The sequence below is a fragment of the Anthonomus grandis genome, chromosome 13, assembly GCF_022605725.1.
Source record: "Anthonomus grandis grandis chromosome 13, icAntGran1.3, whole genome shotgun sequence".
Lineage (NCBI taxonomy): Eukaryota > Metazoa > Arthropoda > Insecta > Coleoptera > Curculionidae > Anthonomus > Anthonomus grandis.
In genome coordinates this window covers 22,262,018-22,289,064 of record NC_065558.1, presented here as the reverse complement: position 1 = coordinate 22,289,064, position 27,047 = coordinate 22,262,018, and the positions used below count along the sequence as shown (strand labels likewise).

The window sequence follows — 27,047 nt, the reverse complement described above, 5'->3', positions numbered from 1 at the left end:
AGTTGAAACTTAAAAATACAAAAACACATTCAGCGACATCACACAAAAAATCAAAATCAAAATAAAAGACCAACTTTATTTACTGACGTAAAAACAGAATGTCTTCAGTTTTTCTTTAAAAAGTAGAACAGGCCAGATTAAATGATGTAATATTTAAGGAATTCACTGGAAGCCAAATCATATGAAAAGCTTCGTTTAAAAAGTTCTTTTCTGTGTCGAGGAATAGTAAGAAGATGTAAATTGCGTAAGTTACAATTATTGTTGTTAATTCTAAAATCTGCTCTATCATACAAGTTTTGGGGAGATTTAAATTTTATTACCTTGTAGCCCAATAAAATGAAGTGTAGTTTTCTGCGGTTATACATATTAAGCCAGCCGATGTCTATAAGCTTATGAGAGATCCGATTTCTGCGGCGTATCCCAAAAATAAGGCGAAGGCACGCATTTTGTACTTTCTGAATTCTACGAGAATCAAACTGATCCAAACATGGGCCATATACTGTGTCACAGTGGTTAAAGTTGGATAGCACTAAGGAGTCACATAGATGTTTTTTTAATTTTTTATTTAAAAATTTTCTTTGATCATAAATAAGTTTAAGAGCACCATAGGCTTTCCGGAGCTTTTCTGTGACATGCTTATGAAACCGAAGATCACAGTCAATAACAAGTCCTAATGATTTGGACGTGTTAGTTAATGGAATGGTGACGTTGTTAATTTGTATATTAAGCTCCTTGCTAACTCTCAATCTATTATTTTTATCTCCTCCGAATACAGTAACGGATGATTTTGAAGGGTTTATCTTTAGATCGTGATACGTTGAGATTTCTATTATACTTTTTAAATCCAAATTTATATTTCTATTGGCAATTTCTGTATTATTTGGGTGAAAGTGAAGATAGAGTTGGGTGTCGTCCGCATACAAATTTTGTAGCTACCAACAAAATTTTAAATGGTCTTTAAATCGACATGTATAAATTGTGTACAACAATGGTCCCAGGATACTTCCCTGAGGAACACCTACTGATAAAGGTGCTGAGTTAGATTTTATACCATTCAAAACGATCTGCTGGCTGCGATTACCCAAAAATGATTTAAAAATGTTATAGCATCTCTTGAAAATCCTATATAACTTAAAATTGATAATAAAATCCTATGATTAATTAAGTCGAATGCCTTTGTGTAGTCAAGTAAAATTAAAGCAGTAAACTCCCCACGCTCGGAAAATGTCATCTGTCACGTCAGCCATAGCCGTAGCACAGCTATATCCTTGACGAAACCCTGATTGTTTGAGTGGCAAAATTTCATGACTGTTCAAAAATACTCGAGCTTGATTATTTGCAACTTTTTCGAGAATTTTGGAAAGAACGGAAAGAATGCTTATTGATCGGAGATCGGAGATAAAGTTCCTTTGGTTGAGCTATTTTGACCAAAGGCGTGACTAAGGTGTGTTGCCACATATTTGGAAATACTGAATTTTTCAAACATTCGTTTATTATGTGATGCACAAAGGGGACAATAAATGGACAACAAATCTGAATTAATATAATATTAAGCCCATCACAACCATAAGCTTTACTTTTTATGGAAGAAATAATTTCTATTAACTCGATTTCGGTTATTTCTTGCAATTGAAAATCATGTTCAACATTTTTAACTAAATTATTATCATAAAACTGCAGCAGATTCTCATTTGCTTGATACGGATTAGTACAGTTTGAGGTAAAAAAATTATTAATTAAGTTTACATCACATAATTCTGAAGGAATTGTCTTTTGTCTATTTTTAACAACATTAAGTTTTTTCAGTTCTGCTAAGGTTTCCCTAAATTTTGTTCGTAAAAAGGCTTTTTTCTCATTACGAATCGCTGCCGTCGTGAAATTGCGCAATTGCTTATAATAATCATAGGCCGCTGGCTGTCTTGTAGTTTTAAAGTTACCTTACCTATTGTGGGTCCTCTGTCTACCTGTAGACATCCAAGGTAAAAAAATATATTTTAACTTTGAAGTGTGACTTGTCAAAATTTGTAGAAGCTTATCCACTTCAAAACAACGAGTCGGAGACAATAGTGAGGACTCTTGTTTAAATTTTATTAAAATTTTACCAAACGTTTAATTTCAAAAGTTTCGTGTGATTTAAGTCTAGATATTATCCAAAGACTTTTAGCAGTAACGTCATCCACGAAGCTGATGCTCAAAAGCCATACAGATTAGATGGATACAGATTAGATGCAGGGAGAATCCATAAGAACTACTTACAGGCTGCACCAGGTCATTAATAGCATCTCGGCAAACAAAGCCTGGATGGAATCAACTGAACATTTGGTATGCAATCAGACCTAATGCCAAGAAAAATACGAAGTACAATTCATACTCGGTCAACATACCAGTCCGAGTGGACTGTGATCAGAACCCTATGGAACAAAAGAAAGCGGACATCCGAGTATATCCAAACGGCTCCAAACCAAAACCAATTTTGAAGTGGGAGCTGAAATATACTGCACTAACCCAAGAACAGAAGTATCTATCTGTCTTGGAAAACACTCATCAATTTAGTACATCAAGTACATGATATTGAAATCTATGTAAGAATGCTGAATCAAATGAAACGTGAGAATAGAACCATCAAAATCTACAGTGACAGTCAGGCGGCTCTAAAATCGCTAGAATTCGCTACCTGCACATCTAGAGCAATATGGACCTGCAAAAACGAGTTCATACTGCATGGGGAAGGGAGCAAAATTACCCCAACATCGATCTTGGGACATGCTGGGCGTACGGTAAATGAGGCGACTGACAAGCTAGCCAAAAAAGGTGCAAAATTCAACCTGATAGGTTCAAAACCAGCATTAGAGATTGCCTACAACACAGCAAAACACACAATCATAAACCTGGTGCACAATAAAGCAAAGCGCTACTGGGAGGCATTACCAGGACAGAACCATGCGAAGGCTTTCATACTGAACGCAACAAGGAAGCTAACAGATACCATAAGTGAATTTAAAAGAAAGTAGGTACCTAAAAGCCCTAATGGGAATGTATATCAGCCACTGCAGACTGCGTCACCAAATGAATCGGATGGATTTGGCGGAAATGGCCGAGTGCAGACTATGCATGGAGGAAGACGAGACTGCATAGCACATCTTATGCAGATATCCAGCACTAGAGAGAATCAGGCAGGCCATCTTCGGCATTCTCTTACCGAAGACGGAAGACATTAGGAATGCTTCTCCCAATCAAATTATCGAACTCTTAAAGAGGGCGGACTTAATTGGGGAAGTATAAGCACCTAAAAGGAAGCCACAATAGACCCTGGGGCGCAGTAAAGGAACACAAGGTACCCCAGGCACAACAAACCTAAATGGATGAATAAAGTTACAGAAGAATTTATCAATAATTACCATCCATCGACAAATCATCCACCATTAATCATGACATAACTGAACGCTTTTCTTCCTCAATAAACAATTTTTACGAGCCCTCAAAAAGTCTTATTAAAGATCTACATTACGATTAAAATTATTGATAAACCCAACAGAAAATCCGATGTGACTTGCTCTTATCTGCAACCTTGCCACCTGCTTCATGGCGTCTATGGCTGGTCCATAAATCAATAAATCAAATCGTGTGATAATATTACACACGACATAAAACTCTCATTGCTTCAGCACTCAATGGTTTTCAAATAAAAAGGAAGTGGCACGTAACTAAAAAGGTTCTCTTTCTCGTTCTCGATCCGGCGTCCAAATTAATATGGTTCGTTCGCTGGTTTTAATCTTTCATACAACCTCATTTATTTTTATGTAGTACCAAAAACGATTCAAAGGAAAAAAGACTTGAACCTTCATGAAAAACAACTCCTAAAAAAGTGTTATTAACTTATAAATAAGTTTAGTTATATGTTAGCACAAAACTCCTAAAATTAATATTCGGCTCTAAACGGTCGTAAAGCGCCTATTCGTAAATTGAAGTAATGGCCTACGAAAATGCCCGACATCAAGAAAATTCATTAACACTAATGAAGGCTTTATTTACCCTTGTTAGGAACGATATGTCGCTTATGGATTAGTGCTTTGGGACAGGCAATTCTTCAGGTAAAAATAATTTCAGAAAAGGAGTTTATATAGAGTATTAATTTTATAAAACTGGAACGAAGATTTAAAATAATTTACATAAAAATATAGTTCAATCATATCTAGGATCCGGACTGCGAGTTTATTTTTAAATTTATGCTGTTATAAGAAAATTCGTGACCTGGATTCTACGGAGCCATTTGTCGTCGTTCAGTTATTAAAGGCCAGCCATGAATACAGCAAATAAGGAGTCGGTTCATAAAACCATGAAATCACGTTGGGAACGGAATTACAGAGTTCATATTGTACAATAGGGCTTTTTTATAAAGGGTGCTTTGAATAAAAAGAATATTTAGGACTTGTCATTTAATATTTAGGTACGGTAGAAATTCTCATAATAACCTTAAAGGTATTTAAATTACTTGCACGATCTGTAAATTAGATTTTACTTTAACACCATTATATTTGTTAAATAGTATATTCTCTAAATAAATATATATTTGAGGTAAATAATAATAAACGCTTAGATTTATGCTGAAAAATTCGCATTATTTCTTGGAGAAATTCAATATTTTTCCGCTCCATTTGAATGAATTCTGTTTCTATTGTATGTTATGCTGGGCAAACCATAGTATCATACTTTTGACGAAATCACAACTTTTGTAAGTTAATTATGATATAGCAAACGTCTCTAAAATTTAGTTAATATATCCCTGGGAATTTAATTGCCTTGTGGAAATACTCTTGAGTTTTATTACCTAGTATGATTCAGCCCCAAATTATCATTTCTGAGGTAAAGACGGTTTTTCGTTCAGCAACAAATTTTAAAAAGCGTATTTTAATTCTTCGAGGTCTGACTCTTCTTTAATAAACTGGAATAGAAAATAAAATAGTAACAGTTTTTAGTATTTCTTATTTTAACCAATTTCCAAGTTAAGATATACACATGATTTTGGTACCTACATAGCAGTGTTGTATTGTGTGGACCGTGGAATATTCAGATATTTGCTAAGATTTATGATTAGTATCTAAAGAGAACTTGAAATTTAAATAGTCGATGTTGTAGTAATTTAGAGATCTTATGTAAAGATCTAAGAAGGAAAATAGACTGTATTTGAGAAGGGGCAGCTGATTTTAGTACTTCAGCCTTTCTTTGTACCCTGAGCCAGTCCTTAGTATTTATATTTGGCGGTAAATGTATAAAGAATAAGCAATTATCGTGTAATGAAGCTCGACTTACCCATAAGTTAGCTTAAAGGGGGATAAAATGGGTCGGGCCCTTAGCATATAAAAATTAGCAGCCGTAAAAGCAGTAGTAGCAGTACATCGAGCGCGCGCGGTAATGGCAACTAGGTTCGTCGTCAACATTTTTCTGCTCAGGTATATAAATTATCCGACTATGTAAAAAATATTAAAGAAACAAAAATAAAATGAAATAAAAAGATGCATGGAAGCAAAACAGATGTATTGGTTCTATGATTGGAACCTTTGGAATAATCACAAAATAGCCTTACCACTAACCAAATCTCTTTATTTTACTCTCGATACGTGTTTAGTATATAAGGTACATTCTTAGTATACAAGGCCACTTACAGGGAGCTTTAATTTAGTATTCTTACGAAGATGCTAACATCGTTAGCGAAAATCGATTACTGTAGAATCTCTTTTTTAAAAACACAACTTAGTTACTAACGTATAAATTTCGTAAAAGACATATTAACTTTAGCTGTATGGCTATAAATGACAATAAAAATGAAATGCAAACTAAGCTGAAAATAAGAAGTACAACGTTAATATATAATACATATATATATATATATATATATATATATATCAAGATATATATATATATATATCTTTTTCAATATCCAGAGTATTGTCTTATTTGATTTGCAGCAATTCCCGGTATCCAGTAAGAAAATGTGATTACTGATTACTGTGATTTTTTTGTATTGTCGATTTTTAGTCTGGAATAAAATCAAATTCAGTTGGTTTCAATCAAGATGTTTCATTTTTGAAATATTTAATTTTTAAACTTGATTCCTTTTCCACAATTAAAAAAATGATTAAAATTTACCTGCAAATATCCTTTATGTAAGTGTAGGTATATTTGAAATGGTTCTAATAAATATACTATTAACAGATTTTTTCAATTTCCTTTAGTCCATATTACAAGAAAAACATGAAGAAAGACTTTGAGCTATAGAATTTGTTCTGTTGAGTTCTCTTCAACAAATTTTAATAACGCTGATACTGCTGGCTTTACACTACAAACATATTTATTTAAAAATTTGTTTTGTTATAATTTCTCACATTAAACATTTAGAGCATTTATTTATAAGGCTTGCATTGCCTATTTTTTATTTTGTTTTATGGTCATATCATAGTCACGTCCTGTGTTCACTGAGACGAGACATCGGTCTAGTGCATTCTGGGAATACACCAGAGTGAATGTTTTTGTTATACCTTTTTTTTTAAAGTTTTTTATTTGATTTTATGATGAGAGACCAACAAATATATACTATGTATGTGAAATATGCCCTATTATAAGCTGTTTTCATTTATCAGATTAGAGCAAATTACTGATCTTGGTATCACCTTTGCTTCCGAATGTAAATTCGTTCCACACTAAGACTCCTTTTTTATTGCTTTGTGAGATCAAAACTGGAGCTTGGCTGCATTATATGGAACCCGCTCTATTAGAACCACGTACGTCTCCTAGAATCTATTCAGCGTAGATTTGCTAAGTATTTGGCCTTCAGGCAGGATGATATATATCCAGTTAGAGGGTTTGATCATCGGCAACTATTGGAACGCTTCAATCTACATCCATTACATCTCAGAAGAATTATCTTCTCTGTAAAATTCCAGCATGGGTTACTGAATGGATTCATTGATAGTCCTGTACTTCTTTCTGGTGTACGTTTCATGGTGCCTAGGCTTCCCCTAACTTTTTTTCTGCTAAGGCCACATACTAACATTCTCTTAAAATTGCCACTATATACAATATGCGCTATATTTAATTGGATCTGTCACGCGTGTGATATAACTTTCTCCCTGGTATATGTGATTGTCGATATCTTGGTGGATCATTACTCTTGGGATTAAGACCCATGTATTTTAGTTATAGTTAGTAGGTATATTGTAGTTAATTTAATTTTCCTAATTTTTATTATACAGGGTTACTAGTAATTCGATACATTCCTTTGGAGATGTGATAGGGGAGGAGGTAAGAAGGAAATTGAACCCTAATATGTATTATGCAAAAGTTGATAGTTTTCGACATATTTAATTTTTTCTGTTTTTCTTCAAAATGTAGACCTTAGTGGTTTAAAAGGCAGTTTCCAGAAAATCCGCTGTATATTTTTTTAACTTTTTAGGCAAAATACATGCTCAACATAATAGTGTTACGTTTGTAAAGGCAAAAGTCCCGCAAATAGTTGTAACCATAGGTAAATTCTCGATGCAAAGTGTATTTTTTTTTTCTTAAATAAAATACTACACTTTCTAGTGGATATTTTTTGACAAAAAATTATGCTACATTCTTCAAAATTTCCTTAAAACTTCCTTATTACCTAAGCTAGCTCACAGGATACAAATGCTTAAAAGTTAGGTGACATGGTTTTGTATTTTTATTATAAATTGTAAAGTAACGCATTTATCAGTATTTACCTTCACAAATCTTGTTCAAAATGAGAGCCTCTATTGCGAATACAGGCTCGGCAGCGCCTTCTCATTTCAGTCTTTGTTGTTCTAGTTGTTATGGTATTCCTGATCTGCTGGGCAGCGTTGGTTATTCTTTGGATAAGATCTTCCCGGGTAATTATTGGGGTTGCATAAACCAGTGCTTTCATTTGACCCCATATGCTATAATCAAGCGGGGTTAAGTCAGGGCTTCATGCTGGCCAAGCTATTGGACCTGACCTACCAATCCAACGATTCGGGAAACGTTCATCCAGGAACTGCCGAACTGACCGCCGAAAATGAGCTGGACAGCCGTCAGGTTGAAATATCATTCGTCCTCTAACGGCGAGAGGAATATCGTCAAAAAGATCTTGTAGGTCATGTCGTAAAAATTTTCATAAATATCCCCGTTTAAATGGTCTGGGAAAAAATGTGGTCCTATTACATCCCGGCTAATAAGTCCCATCCACACATTTACAGAAAACTTTCTTTGAAAACTGGTTTCTCTTGTTAAACGGGGATTTTCTTCGACCCAAAAATGAAGGTTATGAAAATTTGTAATGCCCTCATGACTAAACTTTGACTCGTCCGTCCACAAAATGTCGGTTGAAAAAGTTCTATTGTCTGCATCAGAATTTATAATAAATCTGCAGAATTCTACCCTTCTTATCGGGTCCCCTTCTTCCAATCCTTGGACAGGCGTATAATGGTAAGGATGGCTTCCCATTTGCCGAATCGTGGACCAAACTTTCCATTGCGATGATCCTGTTTGCTGCGCTACGGCATTAGTGGATGTGGTTGGATCGTCTTCAAAATGTCTTAATATTTCCTCCTCATCTTCTGCTCGATATACGCGAGGAGCGCCAGCGTCACCTCTTCTTGGTTTTACGGATCCAGTTTCAGCGATAGCTCGGTAGGTCGAAGCGAAAACACGGACATTTGGAATGCGGCGGTTCGGAGAGCGACGTTGGTATTCTCGGCGAGACTCCGCGGCATTACCATTGCAAAACCCATAAACAAACATAATATCTGCATATTCAGCGTTAGTAAACGTGGCCATAGCGCAGAAACCAATAGAATACCTTCTTTGAAAACACAAGAAAAATAAACTCAAAACTCGTAATTTAACTACTTTCCACAACAATTATTGCTGTCAGACTATCTACATATCAAATTTTTAACAATAAAATTAAAAAAACAAATTGTTGCTATAGTACTTAAATACCATAGAAGTAAATACCACTTGGCATTTTTCAAGTGCGTTCTTACTATTAATAATAAAAATACAAAATTCTGTTAAAATTTTTGGTAGCATTTATAGCCTATGAGTTAGCTTAGATAATAAGAAAGTTTTACGTAAATTTTGAAGAATGTAGCATAATTTTTTTACAAAAAATATCCACTAGAAAGTGTAGTATTTTATTTAAGAAAAAAAAATTACACTTTGCATCGAGAATTTACCTATGGTTACAACAATTTGCGGGACTTTTGCCATTACAAACGTAACACTATTGTGTTGAGCATGTATTTTGCCTAAAAAGTTAAAAAAATATACAGCGGATTTTCTGGAAACTGCCTTTTAAACCACTGAGGTCTACATTTTGAAGAAAAACAGAAAAAATTAAATATGTCGAAAACTATCAACTTTTGCATAATACATATTAGGGTTCAATTTACTTCTTACCCCCTCCCCTATCACATCTCCAAAGGAATGTATCGAATTACCAGTAACCCTGTATATATAAAATTAAATATAAATATTTAATTTTTATATTAGTTATTTGTTTTAATTTTTTTGATAATTCTTGAGATTGTAACTTTTCTTTTCTTTTTTTGGGTTTGTTTTGTTTTTTTCTCTTTATAAGACGTATGTCCCTGTTCTGAATGGACTCAAACAACTTTAAAGTGTGTTTAAGTTCAGAGCTCTATATGTGAGAACAAGGCTCAAGAGATGGATGAATCTGAGTCTTGTAGAGCATTGAAAGGAGTTCCGCTGTATATAGTTTTTTCATTTTTGAAGAGAGTTTCAAGTTTTTAAGAAGCCTCTTTAGCTATTCCCGTTACATGATGCAATATGCCAAGACATATTGTCTCACATAACAAGCGAATTGACGAAAATAGCGGCAAACTAAGTCCGGACATAATTAGGCTTAAAACGGCCTTCTTTGTGAATTTCAGAGTTCACTTTTGTCTCTACTAGAGCTAAAATGTGAGGTTTGTTCCTTTGCAGATGTTGGTGCTATATGTGATTTATGCTCATGTTCAGACTTCTTATATTGCATAGATCCACTCTTAAATGTTTTACGCCTGATAAACTTCCCAGAACAGCCTTCATCCGGAACCAGAGGAGTATTTTAACTCCGGAATATTTTGATACAGTAGAGGGCACCATGCAATTTTATTTCTTCCTCACTCTGAAATCCGGTTACATCGGGATGGCAACGATTGTTTTAGATATACTTTTCTATGGTTTTCTAGTTCTTCCTAGTGGCAAACCTTAAAGCTTGCGCCATTAAAAACCTTGCCTTATCACAAATATCAAAAAAAGCTAAAAGCTATTTTAACCACCTCTATTTAACCAAATTTTGAAATAAAGAGTCTTAGAAAAGCTAACTTCCTTCTTTTGTTTAATGTAATACTGGATGCAGATTGGATATCAATTTTTTAGTGTTATAGTTTCGACACAATTCAATTTTTAACGAGTCAACTTCTCTAAGACAACAAAGATGTAGACGTTGATAAGAAACGGAGAAAAAATAATATTTTCAAAAAAGAGAAAGTATATTGTGACTAAAAATCTTCTCATAATGATAACGAGTTATGTAAAGGCAAATATTGCCTCTCCTCAAGCCATCCTTTTATCCTTTTGGTCTTTTAACAGTACTTGATATTTTGTTAGACTCATCTAATGGATCAGTCTGAAGATATTAAAGAGTCTGAAGAGGTTATGCTGGCTTTTTTCAGCGTATCCCTATGAAGTCTATTCATATACATCAAATATATTCGTTTTCTTACTCCTTAGATTTCATAGATATGTTCTCATCAATTTCCGCTTCCAAAATTTCAATCGGATTTTGAAAACTGATAAACATTATTTGAAGCTAATGAATGTATGGAAATCTTTCAAAGTGAAATTCGCAAAAAAAAAACTATCTGCAATGATTGCCATTATATTTATATACTTAGCAATAGTTTCAAACCTTTTGAGATTATAATTCTATTGTTTAACAGGTTTCACTTTCAACTAACCATTATGGCTTCTTTTTATAAGATCGCTTAGAACTTATCTCTGCGGTTCATCAGATTTTATCTGAATATTTACTTTAATGAAATCATTTAATAACAAATTAACGAAACAATTTATTTTTTAGATCAGCTCGGATTACTTCCCTGGTATATACCCTTATACTATTGTGCTTTTACGATTGGCATCACCTTGCTGTGGGTCAAGTGCGTTTATTCCCACATCTGGTGCACTACAGGGGGCTAATCTGGTCATTTCTTTTTAATTTGTACATACATTTTTCATCTATAGATATATATGTACACATAGAAAAATCCCGATGAATTTTTTCACATTTTGTTGTGTAAAAAAAATGTTTAATTTTAATACACAATTGTTAGATAAAATCTCACAGTCCTGTATAAAAATTCTCAGGCATTTTGTATATGTTTTAATGTGTATAATTCATACAATTATTGCATATTAAATTAATACACCATAAGTGGATATTAATTATTAAGATGATGTGTATAAATATTCCACATTTTTTTTTAATCCAATGTAGTTTGGTAAAAAATCTAATAACCAAGTATATTTTTACTACAATTTTTAATTCTGGCTTGTGTTGATTTTATTTACAATTGTGTAGAATAAAAAAGATTCTTGCTAATAGCCCTTCACAATTATTGAATTTTAAAACATGTATTGTGTAGTTATAATACACAATTGTGTAAAAAGGGGGACGCGCCCGACGCCCTTGCCTTTGCCGCTAGGACTTCGTTGTTAGCGTCAATGTTGCCAAATTCAATATTAAACAGTTGTAAAGGTATGCATCAAAATTTGCAGTCGATTTAAAGTTGTTAATTGAAAATGATTTAATAGGATATTTAAAAATAAGCCCAATTAGCATAAGTTCTAATTTTATTTATTTAGATAATATCGTGATAATAACACGCGCAAGGAAAAAGGAAACGTAACTTTTTTAATTGACGGTGTAATCTTTAAGATACATTTGATTTGGCAGCATTGCTATAATTTCCAGTGTCACAGGTGTTCAACTGTTCATTCTTCAGTCCTTCAATCAACCGGCCGGCATTAATTTGTTTTAAAGTTTTTTCGTTTCGTTAAGTGTTAAAAGTGTTAAAATTGCATAAGAAAAAAATGGATATATTTGTTGAAGATAAACTTAAGGAGTGGGGTTTATTGGACCAACTCCAGGAGCATATTATTATGTACCTGTAAAGAAAACCCTTAGCTTAAAACTGTATGTTGTTAATATGTAGGTATGTACCTACATAAGAATTTTTGTTGTATTTCGTTGAAAAAAGGTCTTTAGATCTAGCAGAAAATATATAGGGCGTTTTATTTAATAAAATCAACTTATTGCTATTGTTTTATTAACTTTGCAATGAGCTTTTGTTTTTTTTTTACAAATCTAAAAGATAATACGGAAAAAAGTATGCAACTTTTGTATAAAAAGTTTTTCTCTATCACTTACAGTACCCCTGTTTATGGGCACGCAAATATAAAAAATGACCCTGTACATAAATGTATGTGTTTATTAGCCTTATTTAAAATCCTGTTTTTACAACTAAGAATTTACATACTAAGTTCCTATTTGCGTTCCTAATGTGTATTTGTAATACTACTACTAAAGTTTTTTGGTTTTGTTGTGCAGGTTATGTGTACTTTTTTAAAAGGTATTTAAATAAAAAAATGTTTTTTTAAAACAATTAAATTTTTTTACCCTACCTATGCAACTAAAATTTTTATAAAACATAAATGTTAGAGTGCTTGGGAAAAATAGTCAATATGGAAAAAAAGTCATAATTTGCTTAAAATTAAATAAGTAAATTAAGTAACACGATGGGAAAAAGTGGGGCCTAACGTTTGATAAAAAGAAAATAAGTCAAATTAGGAAAATACATATTCAATCTGTATTTTTCTAATATGACTACTTTTCTTACCAAACGTTGGGCCTCACTTATTTCCCATTTTTTACAAGACTTATTTTATTTTAATCAAATTATGACCTATCCTGTTTTTCCCAGGCGCCCTAGAATTTATTATTACACAGATTTATGACAAAATTCTCTAAAACGTATTTTAAATTTTTAAACAATTTGTTTATTTTTTTTATACAAATATATTGATTATTTTAAAATTTTTATGAATATAAATACAAAATATTGTAAAAAAAAACTCCAGTTCTTATGTTAATTTGATATACAAACCTAAAATAAGTAACCTATACTATATTTAAATTTATAAAACAATATATAGTATTATTATACACAATTTGTAATCAAATTTAATAGTTGAAATGAAAGAAAATAAAATATATTATAAAAACAACCTACACTAACGTGTGTATTTAAAATGCACAAATTGTGTTTTTTTCCTGTACATACCATGTTAAAAAAACACTAAGAGTTTGCTTTTTTACTGAACAATTATATTAAATAAATATAAAATATTGTCGAATTTAAGTACACAAATAGTGTACTATATATACAATAAAATAAATCAAATTGATACACAATTTGTTGATTATAGAACCACAGTTGTTTAAACACAATAGAATAGAGAAATTCTACACAAATTGATTCTGTACCATTTCCAGAATCAAATTGTATGTAAAATCTATACAATTGTTGAATTTTTATTCACCTATTTTTAAGAGTGTATGTGATAACTAGTATCTACCTTAGCCTGTACATGATAGGAAAACAGATTTATATTTGTTGTGGATTACGTTGTTGACACATTAGTTTGGAGCTTTCCGTTTCCCTGTAGTTTTATATTGCCAGTTCAAAATGATAATAGCCGGTAAATTGGATACACATTGTTAAATTTGTGTAGACTTTTATTAATTACTTCTCCTTACGAAACTCAAAGATACAAAATACTATAAGAGATATAGCATATCGCCTGTTTCCAAGAAAACCAAACTTTTTCTGTCGTAAACCTAAAATTGGTTCTTCTTAACGATTTGCGTAGCATCATAGAAATCATTGGCCTAAAAATAATTATTAATCACACCAATCTTTTTATTATTTTAACTTACATTCCACCCGGACGTTTTTCAGAGGTTTTTGAAGATGTTTTTGATTACATTTTAACGCTAACGTACCTTTACAATTCAAAAATTATGTTTCTAGGAGACTTTAATATTCCAGAGTACATTTTGTATTCGAAAGGAGCTAATCCGTCATTTAGAGTTAACCAACTTAATAATTTGTTAGAATTTTTTGATTGGAAACAAATAAATTTTATTGAAAATATCCAGGCACGGCTTCTGGATCTTGTTATTACATCTCGATCAGATCTTTGTGAAGTACAGAGATGCCATGATTTCTTAGTTAAAGAAGAAGATATTCATCCAGCCTTGTTGATTAAGTTTAGATATAACATTGACAAAAAAATAAATAGCGGTAAAGTTGAAAATATTTTTTATAATTTTAAAAAAGCTGACCTAAGAATTTTATATCAGAGCTTTCTTAACATTAACTGGAATATATTGGAATCTGTGGATGATATCAATTCTGCCGTCAAACTTTTCTATAATAAAATTTATAATTGTCTTAATAACTGTGTCTCTAAAACTGCTAGGCGCAAACGATCTTATCCACCCTGGTTTACCTCTGAAATTATTGAATCAATTAGAAATAAACATAGCTCGTGGAAGAAATATAAGCGTTTTCATCAGCAATATGATTTAACTAAATTTATAGAGCTGCGATCGAAAATCAAAAAAGATATTGAACTGTCACACAGACAATACTGTGTTAATCTTGAAAATAATAAATTTTCCCAACCAAACAATTTTTGGAAGCTAATTTAAAGCTCACAAAATAACAATTTGTTACCTCAAAATATGACTGACCAACAGGGAATGATTATGTCTGATCCTCAAGCTATTGCAAACGCATTCGCAGATTTCTTTGAAAGTGCATATATTTCTTCCACTGCTACACAACCTGGCAACAATGCTCAAAAAATATTTGCAGATACCATCATTATATCCGGATTCATGGAAGATGAAGTATTACGAGCTCTTAAAACGATTAAACCAAAAGCAACTGCTGGACCCGACAAAATTCCTGTTTTCCTCCTCTATGATTGTGCCATAGCTTTTGTTAAACCATTAACTTTCCTTTTTAATTTAGCGTTAAGACAAGAAAGCTTTCCTGATCTTTGGAAAATATCTAAAATTATCCCTGTACACAAAAAGAGTGACAAAAATCTTATAGAAAACTATCGCCCTATAACAATAATTAATAACTTTTCTAAATATTTTGAACGTGTTCTGCATACTGCTTTATATCCATCAATGAAACATCTGATTGACAGTAGACAACACGGTTTTATGAAGGGCAGGTCTACCACAACAAATCTAGTTTCTCTTACTGAATTTATAACTGAATCAATAAATAACAACTCTCAAGTCGACGTCATAGATACGGACTTTTCTAAGGCCTTTGACCGACTCGACCATGGCATTCTCGTTAACAACTTCGATCGAACTTATGGATTTTCTTCCGGCCTAACGAATCTTTTTAGATCCTACTTGAGTGACCGCCCCCAGTACGTAGAGTGCTATGGTCGAAGCTCGGCAAAGATTGTTGCCGCTTCTGGAGTCCCACAGGGCTCAATTTTGGGACCGCTTTTTTTCAACTCATTTATTAATAAAATATCTGATGAACTTTCTGTAAATAGTCTATTATACGCGGACGATAATAAAGTTTTTTATAGAATTAACAGCATTTTGGACTGTATTTTACTTAAAAGTGACTTAAACAAACTTAATGCATGGTATAAAAATAATAACCTGCCTCTAAATGCTGCTAAATGTAATGTTGTTTCTTTCAGTTTAAAGAAAAAAATAATTATTTATGGCTATACCATAGACAATGTCACAGTCCCTAGATCAACAGTTTTGAATGACTTAGATGTAACATTTGATAGCTCTTTTTCTTTTCAGCCACGTATTACAGATATTGTCAAACGTAGCTACAGAATGCTAGGTTTTGTAATACGTAACTCTCATAATTTTAATAATATCCTCAGCCTAAAAATCTTATTCTTCTCATATATCAGATTCATACTTGAGTATACTTCTCAAGTTTGGTCCCCCTATTACCAAAACCATATAAATGAGATTGAGGGTATACAGAGAAAATTTTTAAAATTTTTTGCTATAAATGCGATGGAGTGTACCCAGAAATCGGTTTTCCACATGAACGGTTACTGGAAAGATTTTTCTTTCATTCTTTAGAAAATCTGCTGATTTGCAGTTTCTATATAAATTAGTGAACAACTTAATCGACTTGCCAGAATTATTACAAGAGCTGAACTTTCACATACCTCGCATATCAGCCAGAAACTCACAAACATTTTACCTACCTAGACCAAGGACTAACATTAACAAATTTTCTCCACTACGCAGAGCCTGTAACACATATAATTCTGTTCAGGGTCAATGTGACTTATTTAACTGTAGCATAACAGATATCAAAAAAGTAAAATAAAATAAAATAAAATAAAACCAGCACAACTCAAAGAATAGTCAATTTTAAGTTGCTATGGTCATTATACTTAAAACAGCAAGAGTTATTTCCAGAAAAATCGGCATACGTGTATTTCGAATATTTTCCGCGGAGCGCGACTAGCGTGATCGTCCCACCTCCAAATTTTGTTAAAATAATTCCGGCAATAATGTCTCAGGTCAGTACGTTTTGTGCCATTTCTAAGAGAAGCATCAAGCATTTTCGCGGAAGACCGTCATTAATCGAAAAGAAACGTTTTATTAAAAGTATTATTCATGAAAGACCGTCCTAATTAGTGTTAAGCTAGTGTGTTTTCAAAAAAGAAATAATTATTGTGCAATTATTTAAGAGAAAACCGTCACAACTAGACTTGTGCCGGACTGGCGCACAAATAGGTTATATTTTATGTAGTATTTTAAAGAAAACCGTCATAAATTGATTTGACAATAACATATTTGACCTTATGATTCCTAAAACTTTGTAATACTTATAACGTTAAATTTTTAGAAACAAGATGCAGAAACAAAATAGGTCTTCTTTAATTTTGAAATTAACCAAAAATAATGTCGAGGGGGTCCGTTACACTAGCCCCCCCCAGTTGTTTAAACGCATTAATTTTTTAGCACCCTATAGCTCTCACCTAGCACTACCTAGCACCCAACTTACAGAGCTAGCACCACACCCCCCAGCGAATTATAGAATATTTTCACCGGGGGGGGCTAATGTAACGCGAACCCCCCCCCCGTTTGTGTTATTTTCCCACAATTTTAGCACCCGAAAGCCCTTACCTAGCACTACCTAGCACCCAACTTAGAACGCTATCACTACCTCCCCTAGCGAATTACGGAACATTTTTACCGGGAGGGGCTAATGTAACGCGAGCCCCCCCGTTTATGTTATTTCCCCAAAATTTTAGCACCCGATAGCCCTCAGCTAGCACTACCTAGCACCCAACTTAGAAAGCTAGCACCACCTTTGTTAGTGAATTACAGAATATTTGAACATTTTTAGCAGGAGGGGGTTCGGGTAGGGTTAATTGGCTATATCGATCGTGTAAATACACAAAATAAAACGAGACGTGTATGTTTTATTTTGTGTATTTATTGTAGAAGATAAATTCAACTAAGAAGAAGGCACGCGCGTCATAAAAAAAAGGTCAGAAAAGTTTATATTTCTTGAGATGGAAAAAGCTTGGATGGTGTAAAAGCGAGATGGGGAATCAACGAGCTCGTTGCCGCTGACGCGGTGGCTTATACTCAGTTGAATTTAAATCAACAGAGGTTTTTTTAAATTTTGCCTTCATTATTTGATTTATAACCTAAATACTTTTTTGACAATATTGTTTTTCTTACTCGATGACCTTGGTTAATTTATTATTTTACAAATTATGTACAGGATGGCCCAAATTCTAATTAATATTAATTTGATGCTTAAGAAAATGACGCTAAGAAATAAAAAAAAACATATATTAGCATTTTAATTCGCAGATATAGGCAGGTCTGCCAAAAAGGAATATCTGTTAAAAATATAACGTTGCAAACAAAACTACCTATATTATTGTTCAGAATTTTCACTTTAAAGAAAAATTAATTAAAATAGTTTCCTCTGAAAAAATTAAGGAAAAAATCAATCCAGAATCAAAAATATAATTAACAGTATAATTTGTTGATTATTAAGTATATACGTTGGTATTTAAGCCGCCAATTTGCTAATTTTTATTAATTCTTATAAATTATTGCTTAATTTTATTATATTTATCTTTTTCAATCTTATCATCTCTCAATCTCAATCCTCAATTTGAACTAACCAATAGTCAGTTAAAGCGATATGTATAACACCTTACTTTATAGGGATAGAGAAATACGATATACGGAATACACGCAACCCGCAACATGCCGAAGCCCTGTGACCGGTCTCCCTAAATGTCAGTCAAAACGCTGGGATTCCCAGTGCTCCTCTGATTTGTTTTAGGCTTGCTTTATTAAACTTTATTTAATTTACACGCATTAACTGAAAAAGTGAAGTTTTACTTACATACCTACGTAATTTTTGTTGTGTTTAGTTAAGTCATTGGTTGAGTCGGTCATTTTTCTTTTGATTCTGTTTATCTAAGAGGTAAGCGTATTAATACCAAACTAGCTGGTATCCGCTGATAGGATAAACATGTGAAGTAGTCAAAGGCAGTAAGACTGGGCCAGTAGGTATTGATTTGTTGGGGTAATTAAAAAATTCAAAAATGAAATAGTCAAATCAAGTTCGAAAATAAAATAGTCAAGTCAATGTTAAAAACACTTATGTACATATTATGGTGCTTGTGCTTACTTGGTTATTTTATAAACTAACCAATAATATTAGCTATTTGTTCGAATTATTAACTCAATTATTATTTTATCGATGTAATTTAAAGAGGCCAGAAGAAATTCAGGCTAAGCAATCGAAAGGTCCGCGGCGATTTTGTCACGTAGAACCATTTTGTGTGTTTGTTTTAATATTTTTAATATTTAATATTTTTTAAATAAAATTTCGTACAGTTACTAAGCTTTTTATGCTCTATTTAACGAACTAAAACTTAGTATTTGATTGTCTTCATAATTTGTAAGGAAATTTTCAAACTTACTTACAGAGCATCGTAGGTAATAAGTTTGTTACATTTGTCCTACACATGATCAAAAAAGGTGCATGCAGAAGTACGTATAACAAAAGAGCAGAGTGCTTTTTAACATGGCTTATGACAGAGCTTGCTCAAGGTCTGACTAAAAAAAATGGCGAGGCTACAATCTCTGAGGTCCTAGATCATTTTTTTAGTGGTCTAAAAAAATGTAAATCTATGTAAAAGTATGTCTTCGGCAGAATATATAAAAAACTGCAATAATTGTAGCTTTCTGTCAATAACGAAAAAATCTTATATACCTTGTAGTCTAAACTTTAATGATTTAGAGCAGGAAATTAGGAATACTATTCCTAAAGAAAAAATTTGTATACAGTGCAAAACTGATACCATGTGTAATAAAATATCCATAAATCCACACCTTCTAATTTTGGAACCATTTGATGTCTTGAATAAAACAGCAGAATGTTCATTAAATAGTATTAATCAAACATTATATATTTTTAACAAAACTTATCAACTTCGTGGAATAGTATCACATATTGGTTCAAACGTAGGGCATTTTAGAGCTTACTGTGTCCGTCATAACAAGCGTTTTGAACTTTATGATGACCTACAAAAAAAGAAAATTGATATATCGCCCCCCACTGTCATTAATATTCAAGTTTTAATTTATACTTCGTAGCTTCAGTTGCAGTGAACTCGATTAAATTCAAATTAATGCATTCTTCATTAAAATTTGATACAATACAAAAAATGTAAATATGGTTCTTATTTCTGTTTTATTTTTGTTAAATAAGGATATTTTCTCAAATAACCTGTATAACTACACCATTTGTACCATTTATTTTAGTTACCAAGAATGTTAAGTTTTTTTTGTACCTACATTTGTTATTTGTTAGAATATTTCAATTCTTTTATTTTTAGCCAATTAGAAGGCTACTTTTTTTGATGTTTTACTAGTAAAGTAACTTAAATAAACGAAATTAAAAAGTGATAATTTTTCGGTCAAACATAATGTGCATTAAATAACTACTGAAACCAACTTGTTATTTTAACACATTTTTGTAATATTAAAACTTTGTCTTTAGTTGAATGTGAAATAAGAATATTTATATTTCACTCTGAAAAATAAAATATTTTTACGCATTAACGTGTTATTTTTTTCCATTTTTAGCACGAAAATTTATCCCTTTTTTTTCGCAAGCATTACATTACCTACATTGTCTACCCCCCACCCTCCACGCAGTAAATTTGATCGCTAAAATTTGGTAGGGGATGTTGGCTAGCTTTGTAAGTTGGGTGTTAAGTAGTATGTTAAACCGTGTTAAAGTTTTGGAGAAATATAGAAACGGAGGGCTCGCATTACATTAGCTCTCCCCGGTAAAAATATTCTGTAATTCCCTAGGGAAGGTGGTGCTAGCTTTCTAGGTTGGGTGCTAGGTAGTGCTAGCTGAGGGCTATCGGGTGCTAACATTTTGGGGAAATAACACAAACGGGGGGGGCTCGCGTTACATTAGCCCCCCCGGTAAAGATGTTCTGTAATTCGCTAGGGGAGGTGGTGCTAGCGTTCTAAGTTGGGTGCTAGGTAGTGCTAGGTAAGGGATATCGAGTGCTAACATTTTGGGGAAATAACACAAACGGAGGGGGTTGCGTTACATTAGCCCCCCCCCCCCCCCCGGTGAAAATATTTTATAATTCGCTGGGGGGTGTGGTGCTAGCTCTGTAAGTTGGGTGCTAGGTAGTGCTAGGTGAGAGCTATAGGGTGCTAAAAAATGAATGCTCTTAAGCAGCTGGGGGGGGGCTACTGTAACGGACCCATGTCGAGGTACATAACATAGATCAACCTATGTGGAAAATAGAGCAGTTCATGAGAGAGGATGAAAATGAAAATGAAAAAGAGATCGAAATAAGGTAAGGTAAGTTTAAAACTAAATACAGATTGTATAATAATATTTAATATTAAATTTAATCTTTTATATTTTAGACATTTGCCGTTTATCGGAAAATTCTTCAGCTCCATTGAATGATAAGTGTGATTTAGGTAAGTTACAAAATCTGGAAAAAGAACCGAACGGAGATGAACTCTATAATAATCAAAGTAAGTGTAAATGTTAATTTATTTGCTATTTTCAAATTAACTGTTTTTGTGTGTGTGCAAATTACTTTTATGCGCGTCATAAACTATATAAACAAGAATTTAAAACATATGTAAATTATTATCACATTAATCGTGCATAAAGTTTTGTTTGAATTTCTGGCATAACTAGTTTTTATGATCCTATGGCTGTTTTAAGTTATACAAACATTTCTATGTTCTTAATACATAAATAAATATTTATTAATAAAACCTAATATCTTCCAGATATTTTTCATCAATCGGAAAATGATTTGGGTCATCTAAATGATAACAATGATTCAAGTAAAAATATTCAAAATCTAGAAGAAAAAGGGGAAGAGGTTTTTGATATTAATCAGGGTGAGTTATGTTTTTAATTAACTGTGTTTTGTAAGTTTTGTTTAAATTAATGTCTGTCTTACAAATCATGATAATTACAAATAATAAAATTCTAGATATTTGCTATCCACCGCAAAATTCTGCATCTAATTTTAATGACGATTATGATTTGGATAAGGAAAATCCAGAAAATGGAAAAGCAAGAAAAGAATTTTATAAGAATCAAGGTGAGTTGAAGAGTGAGTTGGCACCTAGCTATGACATTTTGATTTGAGTGTGAATAGTATGTGGTGTAAAGTGTAATACGTGTGGTAAATAAATACCTAGATTGTTAGTATACTAGGTAGACATGACATTTTTTATATTAAAAGTTTTCACTTCCAACGAGGTTAAGGTAACTAATAGAATTGTTTTATTTTGTAGATGATGTACCTAGTACTTTCGGAATAAATACTGCTAGAAACATTTTAACTGAAACAATTCACAATTCAGATACTTCGTCACAAAGTTCCTCCAGCGATAGTGAACCATTTGGTTGTTCACACTCAAATGATCCTGATTATGACGCGTCTTCAACTTCAGAATCATCTTCAGAATCAGACACAGGAAATACCCCTACAACATTAACTGACAATATGGATTCTCCTAAGAAAAGGGGCAGAAAAAGAACTAGAAACTCTGCTGATTGGAAAAAAAACGTTGCTAAGTGATTGCGAAATAGTGGTCAGAGTTATCATTCAATTAAGGTAACTAACTAAAATGGAGACAAACAAAGAACCTTGGTAGAACGAGCGGAAAAGAAAAGGTTACCTCCTTGTACTGACAAGTGCAGATTAAAATGCAAAGAAAAAATCTCTGAAGAATCTCAAAAGACAATTTTGAAAGAATATTAGAACCTTAATGACTTACACTGACAAAGGGGATTTATTGCATCTTCACTGAGTCCTATAAATCCCAAATACTCAAATTCTAACAGACGACGAGATTTAAACCACGCTTGTTATTTCCGCTTTGAGGAAACAAAAAGTAGCGTTTGCAAGCATTTTTTTATGTCTACTTTAGGGATTACTACAAGGACTATTAGAACTGTGCTTGAAAAACAAAAATCCTGTAAATATTTGATTCGGGGCCATACACAAAATGATGCAGATAACGTGCATTCTGTAATTGAGCACAAAATCACCAGGTATAAGAAAAGCACTGCTGTATACGTACCCGATCAATATATTACCCTTATATGAGAAGCAAAAAAAAGGGCAGCCGTACAAAGTTATTGAGAGAAGTCACAATGATTTTTTTGACTTAAAAGACCAAAAAACTGGATTTAAAGATGCGTTTAAAACTATTGATGGTGAGAGCGTAAAAACTGCCAAAATTAAAGTCTTTGAGGTGAGAAAGGATGAGCCTGGAAGCTTTTTTTTAAATATCCTATGAGCAAGAATCTTTTTTAAAGGTAAACTTTACTTCGCGCAGGAATTCAACACAGAACATAAATAAAGTAGTTCTTATCAAGGCTTACAGTAATAAGATAGGAATTCCCGATTCGAAAAAAAAGGATACTATCACTAGTGGAAAAAATATAGTTCCCACGGGACACGTTCCCATTACTACGGAGAATTTTATAAGAATCTATAAGAATTTAGTTTGTGAGTTTTAGAAAAATGCTGTTATAAGTAAAATCTGTATTGTTGTGACGAATTCATAATGAGTTACTTATTATATTGGGCATTACGTCACTTATAGCAAAAATCAATTTAGAAATTTTTATCTCACACGCTCAAAAATTGAAAAGAAGAAGAAAATAGCCGTATTCACATATTTAAAAGAAATATGAACTAAGTTAAGATTTAAGTTTTTAGTTTAGTTTTTAGCGCCATCAGTGGGGTGTTTATAACAAGTTATAAGAGAATAGGTGGTACGAATTACTTAGGCCCATTTATTCTGTGGATTAAGGCATTAAATATTTACTTTTTGACACAAAAGTGTAAAATATTTAGGTTTGTCTTCAAATTTTATATATTTCCTTTTTTTGGTTATTGAGATTTATTTTTACTTGGTGGTGATTATTAATAGGGATGCCATATTCAAGGTCCTTTATTATTGTTTTTTTTAATTAATACATATTATAATATATTATTATATATACTATATTATTTATATAACTTAAATTATTATATATAATATACTCATGAAAACTCCCCATCTCTATATTTAGTACCAACTTCTTTTGATAAAAATTAATTATATAGTCAGAAAAGTGAAAGTAAATTTTTTTAAATAAACTTTTACATTAAAATTCATCTAGCTGTCCATTTTTTATGCATTTAAAAGACACAAGTTTTACTTATAAAAAGGCATACTTTACATCCTGAATGTAATATTTATTAATTAGGTTGCCTCGTATTTAGTTATTATGCATATTAGGAGGATAAAAATTAACAAAAATAAATGCTTATACTAAAAACTAAAAATCTTATACAAAACACTACATTTTAAGTATACTGGATCCTAAAACTACAGTGAGGATACTAAATACTTAGTCCTACTGAAGGACAACAGGGGTAGTAAGCTGTAAAAAACAAAATTTTAGAATTGTTTTTTTATTAAAAACCGTGTTTTTCTTACTAAAGCAAAAAAGGGAATTTTTTCCCAGAGAAGGGAAATCAAACATCAATCATAAATGTATCATACCATGTTTCGGCTAAGTAATATATGTTTCCTCCCAAAATGTTTTAATTTTCCTTAAATATTCTTTACACCACATGACAATTCCATTACAGCAGCTCTTTTGTTAACCATCTTAAGCTTAAATCCAAGTTTTATCAGGTATCTCCGCAAGGTTGAGACTGAGAAATGTTTGTCCCTTGCCGATAAGGTGTCTCTATGGTGAGAACCTCATTGTTTTTGTATTTAGAATACACACCTTTCCTTAGCAACTTGGCAATATCCATGTAAAATCCCTTTGATTGTCCTGTATCTTTGCTTTTTATTCTGCCTTTAATCCTTTTTTTTTACAGGCATATTGTACTATAGAGAACCCCTGTTAAAAACGCTGTTTTTTGCAAAGCACTACAATCATTTATGAACTGAGGATCATTCCTTAGATTATTATAGATATTTATATAAATTTGTTTGGCGTCTGTACTTAAACAATTACGTTTTAAGACTGCTTGATTTTCCTCTGTAGCTTCTACTTCCCTTGCTTCTTTTTGCTTCCTTAACACTAGAGAATGAACTATCAGAACTATGTAAGTCTAAATCACTGTCCAGATCACTCTTATTGTTTTTATCACAAATGTTATCGTCTTTCTTGTACACCCACGGTCTCCATAAGCCCGCACAAACACTTTCCTCTTCATTTACCAAATTTTCCTGCCTATTTTCCCAGGGTCGAAACATTTTAAGGTCTTTAGATATAATACCAAAACAAATCCACAAACACAAATAAAAAAAACACACTTCCTCACAGTAAAAACTGCAAAAAATTTAGACGAATACAGGCCAAATTCTAAATTCTTTACTTTCATAAAACTGTAAAAAGCACAGCCGGCAAAACACATCAAATAATAACCTCACATGACCCCCCTCCCAACTATTAAAGGTGATAGATTCATCCAACAATTATTTTAAAGGCGATAGACCCATCCTTAAAGATCTCTTTAAAAACACGTCGAAAGTAATACAAAAATCCTAAACCTAAAAATTTATTTGGGTACGGCCCCGTAATTCTCAAAATCAGTGGGATAGAGAGAGATACACAATCACTTGCACAGCCTAAAGTCGGAATCGCCAGAACGCAGGTGTTTTATCTTTGTTTAATAGACTGGCTAAAAAGAGGTGACAACCCAACTGGCATTTACAGTGGGCAGGAACGATATTGCCACTCTAAAAGAAACTATAGAGGGGACGGCGACCTTAGGCGGCCACATCCCATATTTGTAAGATGCTACGAGGCTGCGACTAAAATGGGGAATGATTTTGGGTAGCTGGGTAGTGTTTTGGGTAGTTTTTGCCACTAAGGCATTTACTCTGTTGTGCTACTATAAAGTAGATAATTTCGTCCCAGATACGTAGATGCCACGAGGCTGCCTAGTTAGTGCGTGGTCACAAGTTCGTGGCAAACTAATGCCTTTTCGAACGTCTTTACCAGCGCCACCTTTATGAAATTGTAAGATTGTTTTAAAATGGCATGATGACAAACGAATTATAAACAGCCATTTTACTTATTATATTATGATTTTTCATAATATTGATTTGAGTTTTTCTTAGGAATATGAAAGTAAATTTATCGACGCAATTGAGTTTACTGGTTAAAACTATAGGTTTATATTAAAATAATTTAAAGCGCCGCACCAACTATCTGAATTAACCTTTTTATTATTGTTAAAAAATTATATAATATTACGAAATTTTTTTCAAATTTTTCTAATCATTGCTTGGTATCTTGCAAACGTATTTTATGGTCAAAAATGATTAACATATATAAGGTTTTAATGCATATTTTGAGAAAAAATGCATAATTTTTTAGTTAATCTTGGAGACTACCTCGTAAGCTTTCAAAAAATATGGCCGATACCATGAAAATTACTAAAAAGTTCCATACGCTACTATAAAGTGGTAAAAATTATGAATAATTAGGCCGATACTACCTATTTGAAACCTTAAAGTATATAATTCAATAAAGTAACAATCGTAACTACCCAGAAGTGACTATATCGAAATAGGAACTCTTTTGGAACTGTATTGCCAAGGGTTTTTAGTGACTATAAAGTAACACTATTCTATAAAGTTCCCCGTGCAACCAAAACGCCACCTTTCAGAAGCGCTCGCCTCGATATCGTGGAGACGCGCCGCGCCTCGTAAAGGTCGGGGCACACATATCCGTACCGAGGACGCACCGTGCCCGCAGCGCAGCTCGGCCGTGTCTCGGTTGTTAACAACACTATAGTAATCATATGGCGAAGTCTATGAACTACAGCACGGGCACGGTGCGGTCATGTTAAGACTACTTCATATGATTACGAACGACAATTCACAACCGAGACACGGCCGTGCTACGGTGCGTGCTCGGTGCGGACTCGTTGCGGGCATGTGTGTCCCGACCATAATACCTTGGCCACTATAACATCCTTATTATATAATATTATGCACCTAGCTACCCAGCTAGTTCTCATTATTTATTTAAAATGTTTTAAATGTTCTTTGTGATTTTTTTAATTTGATTTATATGCCAAAGAGCAAGAATTTATTTTATTTTTTTTAAAGAATAATTATTGTTTTAGTTCCTGTTTAGTGTTTTTATGTACCCAAAAACAGAGTTTTCATTAGTTGTTAAAGTATGAAGCAAAGGAAAAAATACAAGCTTCTTTTTCCATTCGATTGCAAATAATTTACATTTTATTTGGTCTTAACGGTATGATTTAGGCAAACTAAAATCGTTTTTACTTTTATGCTT

At 32.7% G+C, this 27,047-nt stretch overlaps 1 protein-coding gene and 1 long non-coding RNA gene across 3 annotated transcripts in view; one reads left to right on the top strand and one right to left on the bottom strand.

Annotated features, from left to right (window-relative positions):
- Positions 1-27,047, bottom strand: part of LOC126744077 (diacylglycerol kinase eta) — a 764,865-nt gene that overhangs the window by 197,642 nt on the left and 540,176 nt on the right. The gene's annotated exons all lie outside the window — the stretch shown is intronic.
- On the top strand, positions 2,000-4,426 carry LOC126744080 (uncharacterized). The gene is made up of 2 exons (XR_007663054.1): positions 2,000-4,091; positions 4,197-4,426. It is a non-coding gene; the product is annotated as an uncharacterized LOC126744080 (long non-coding RNA).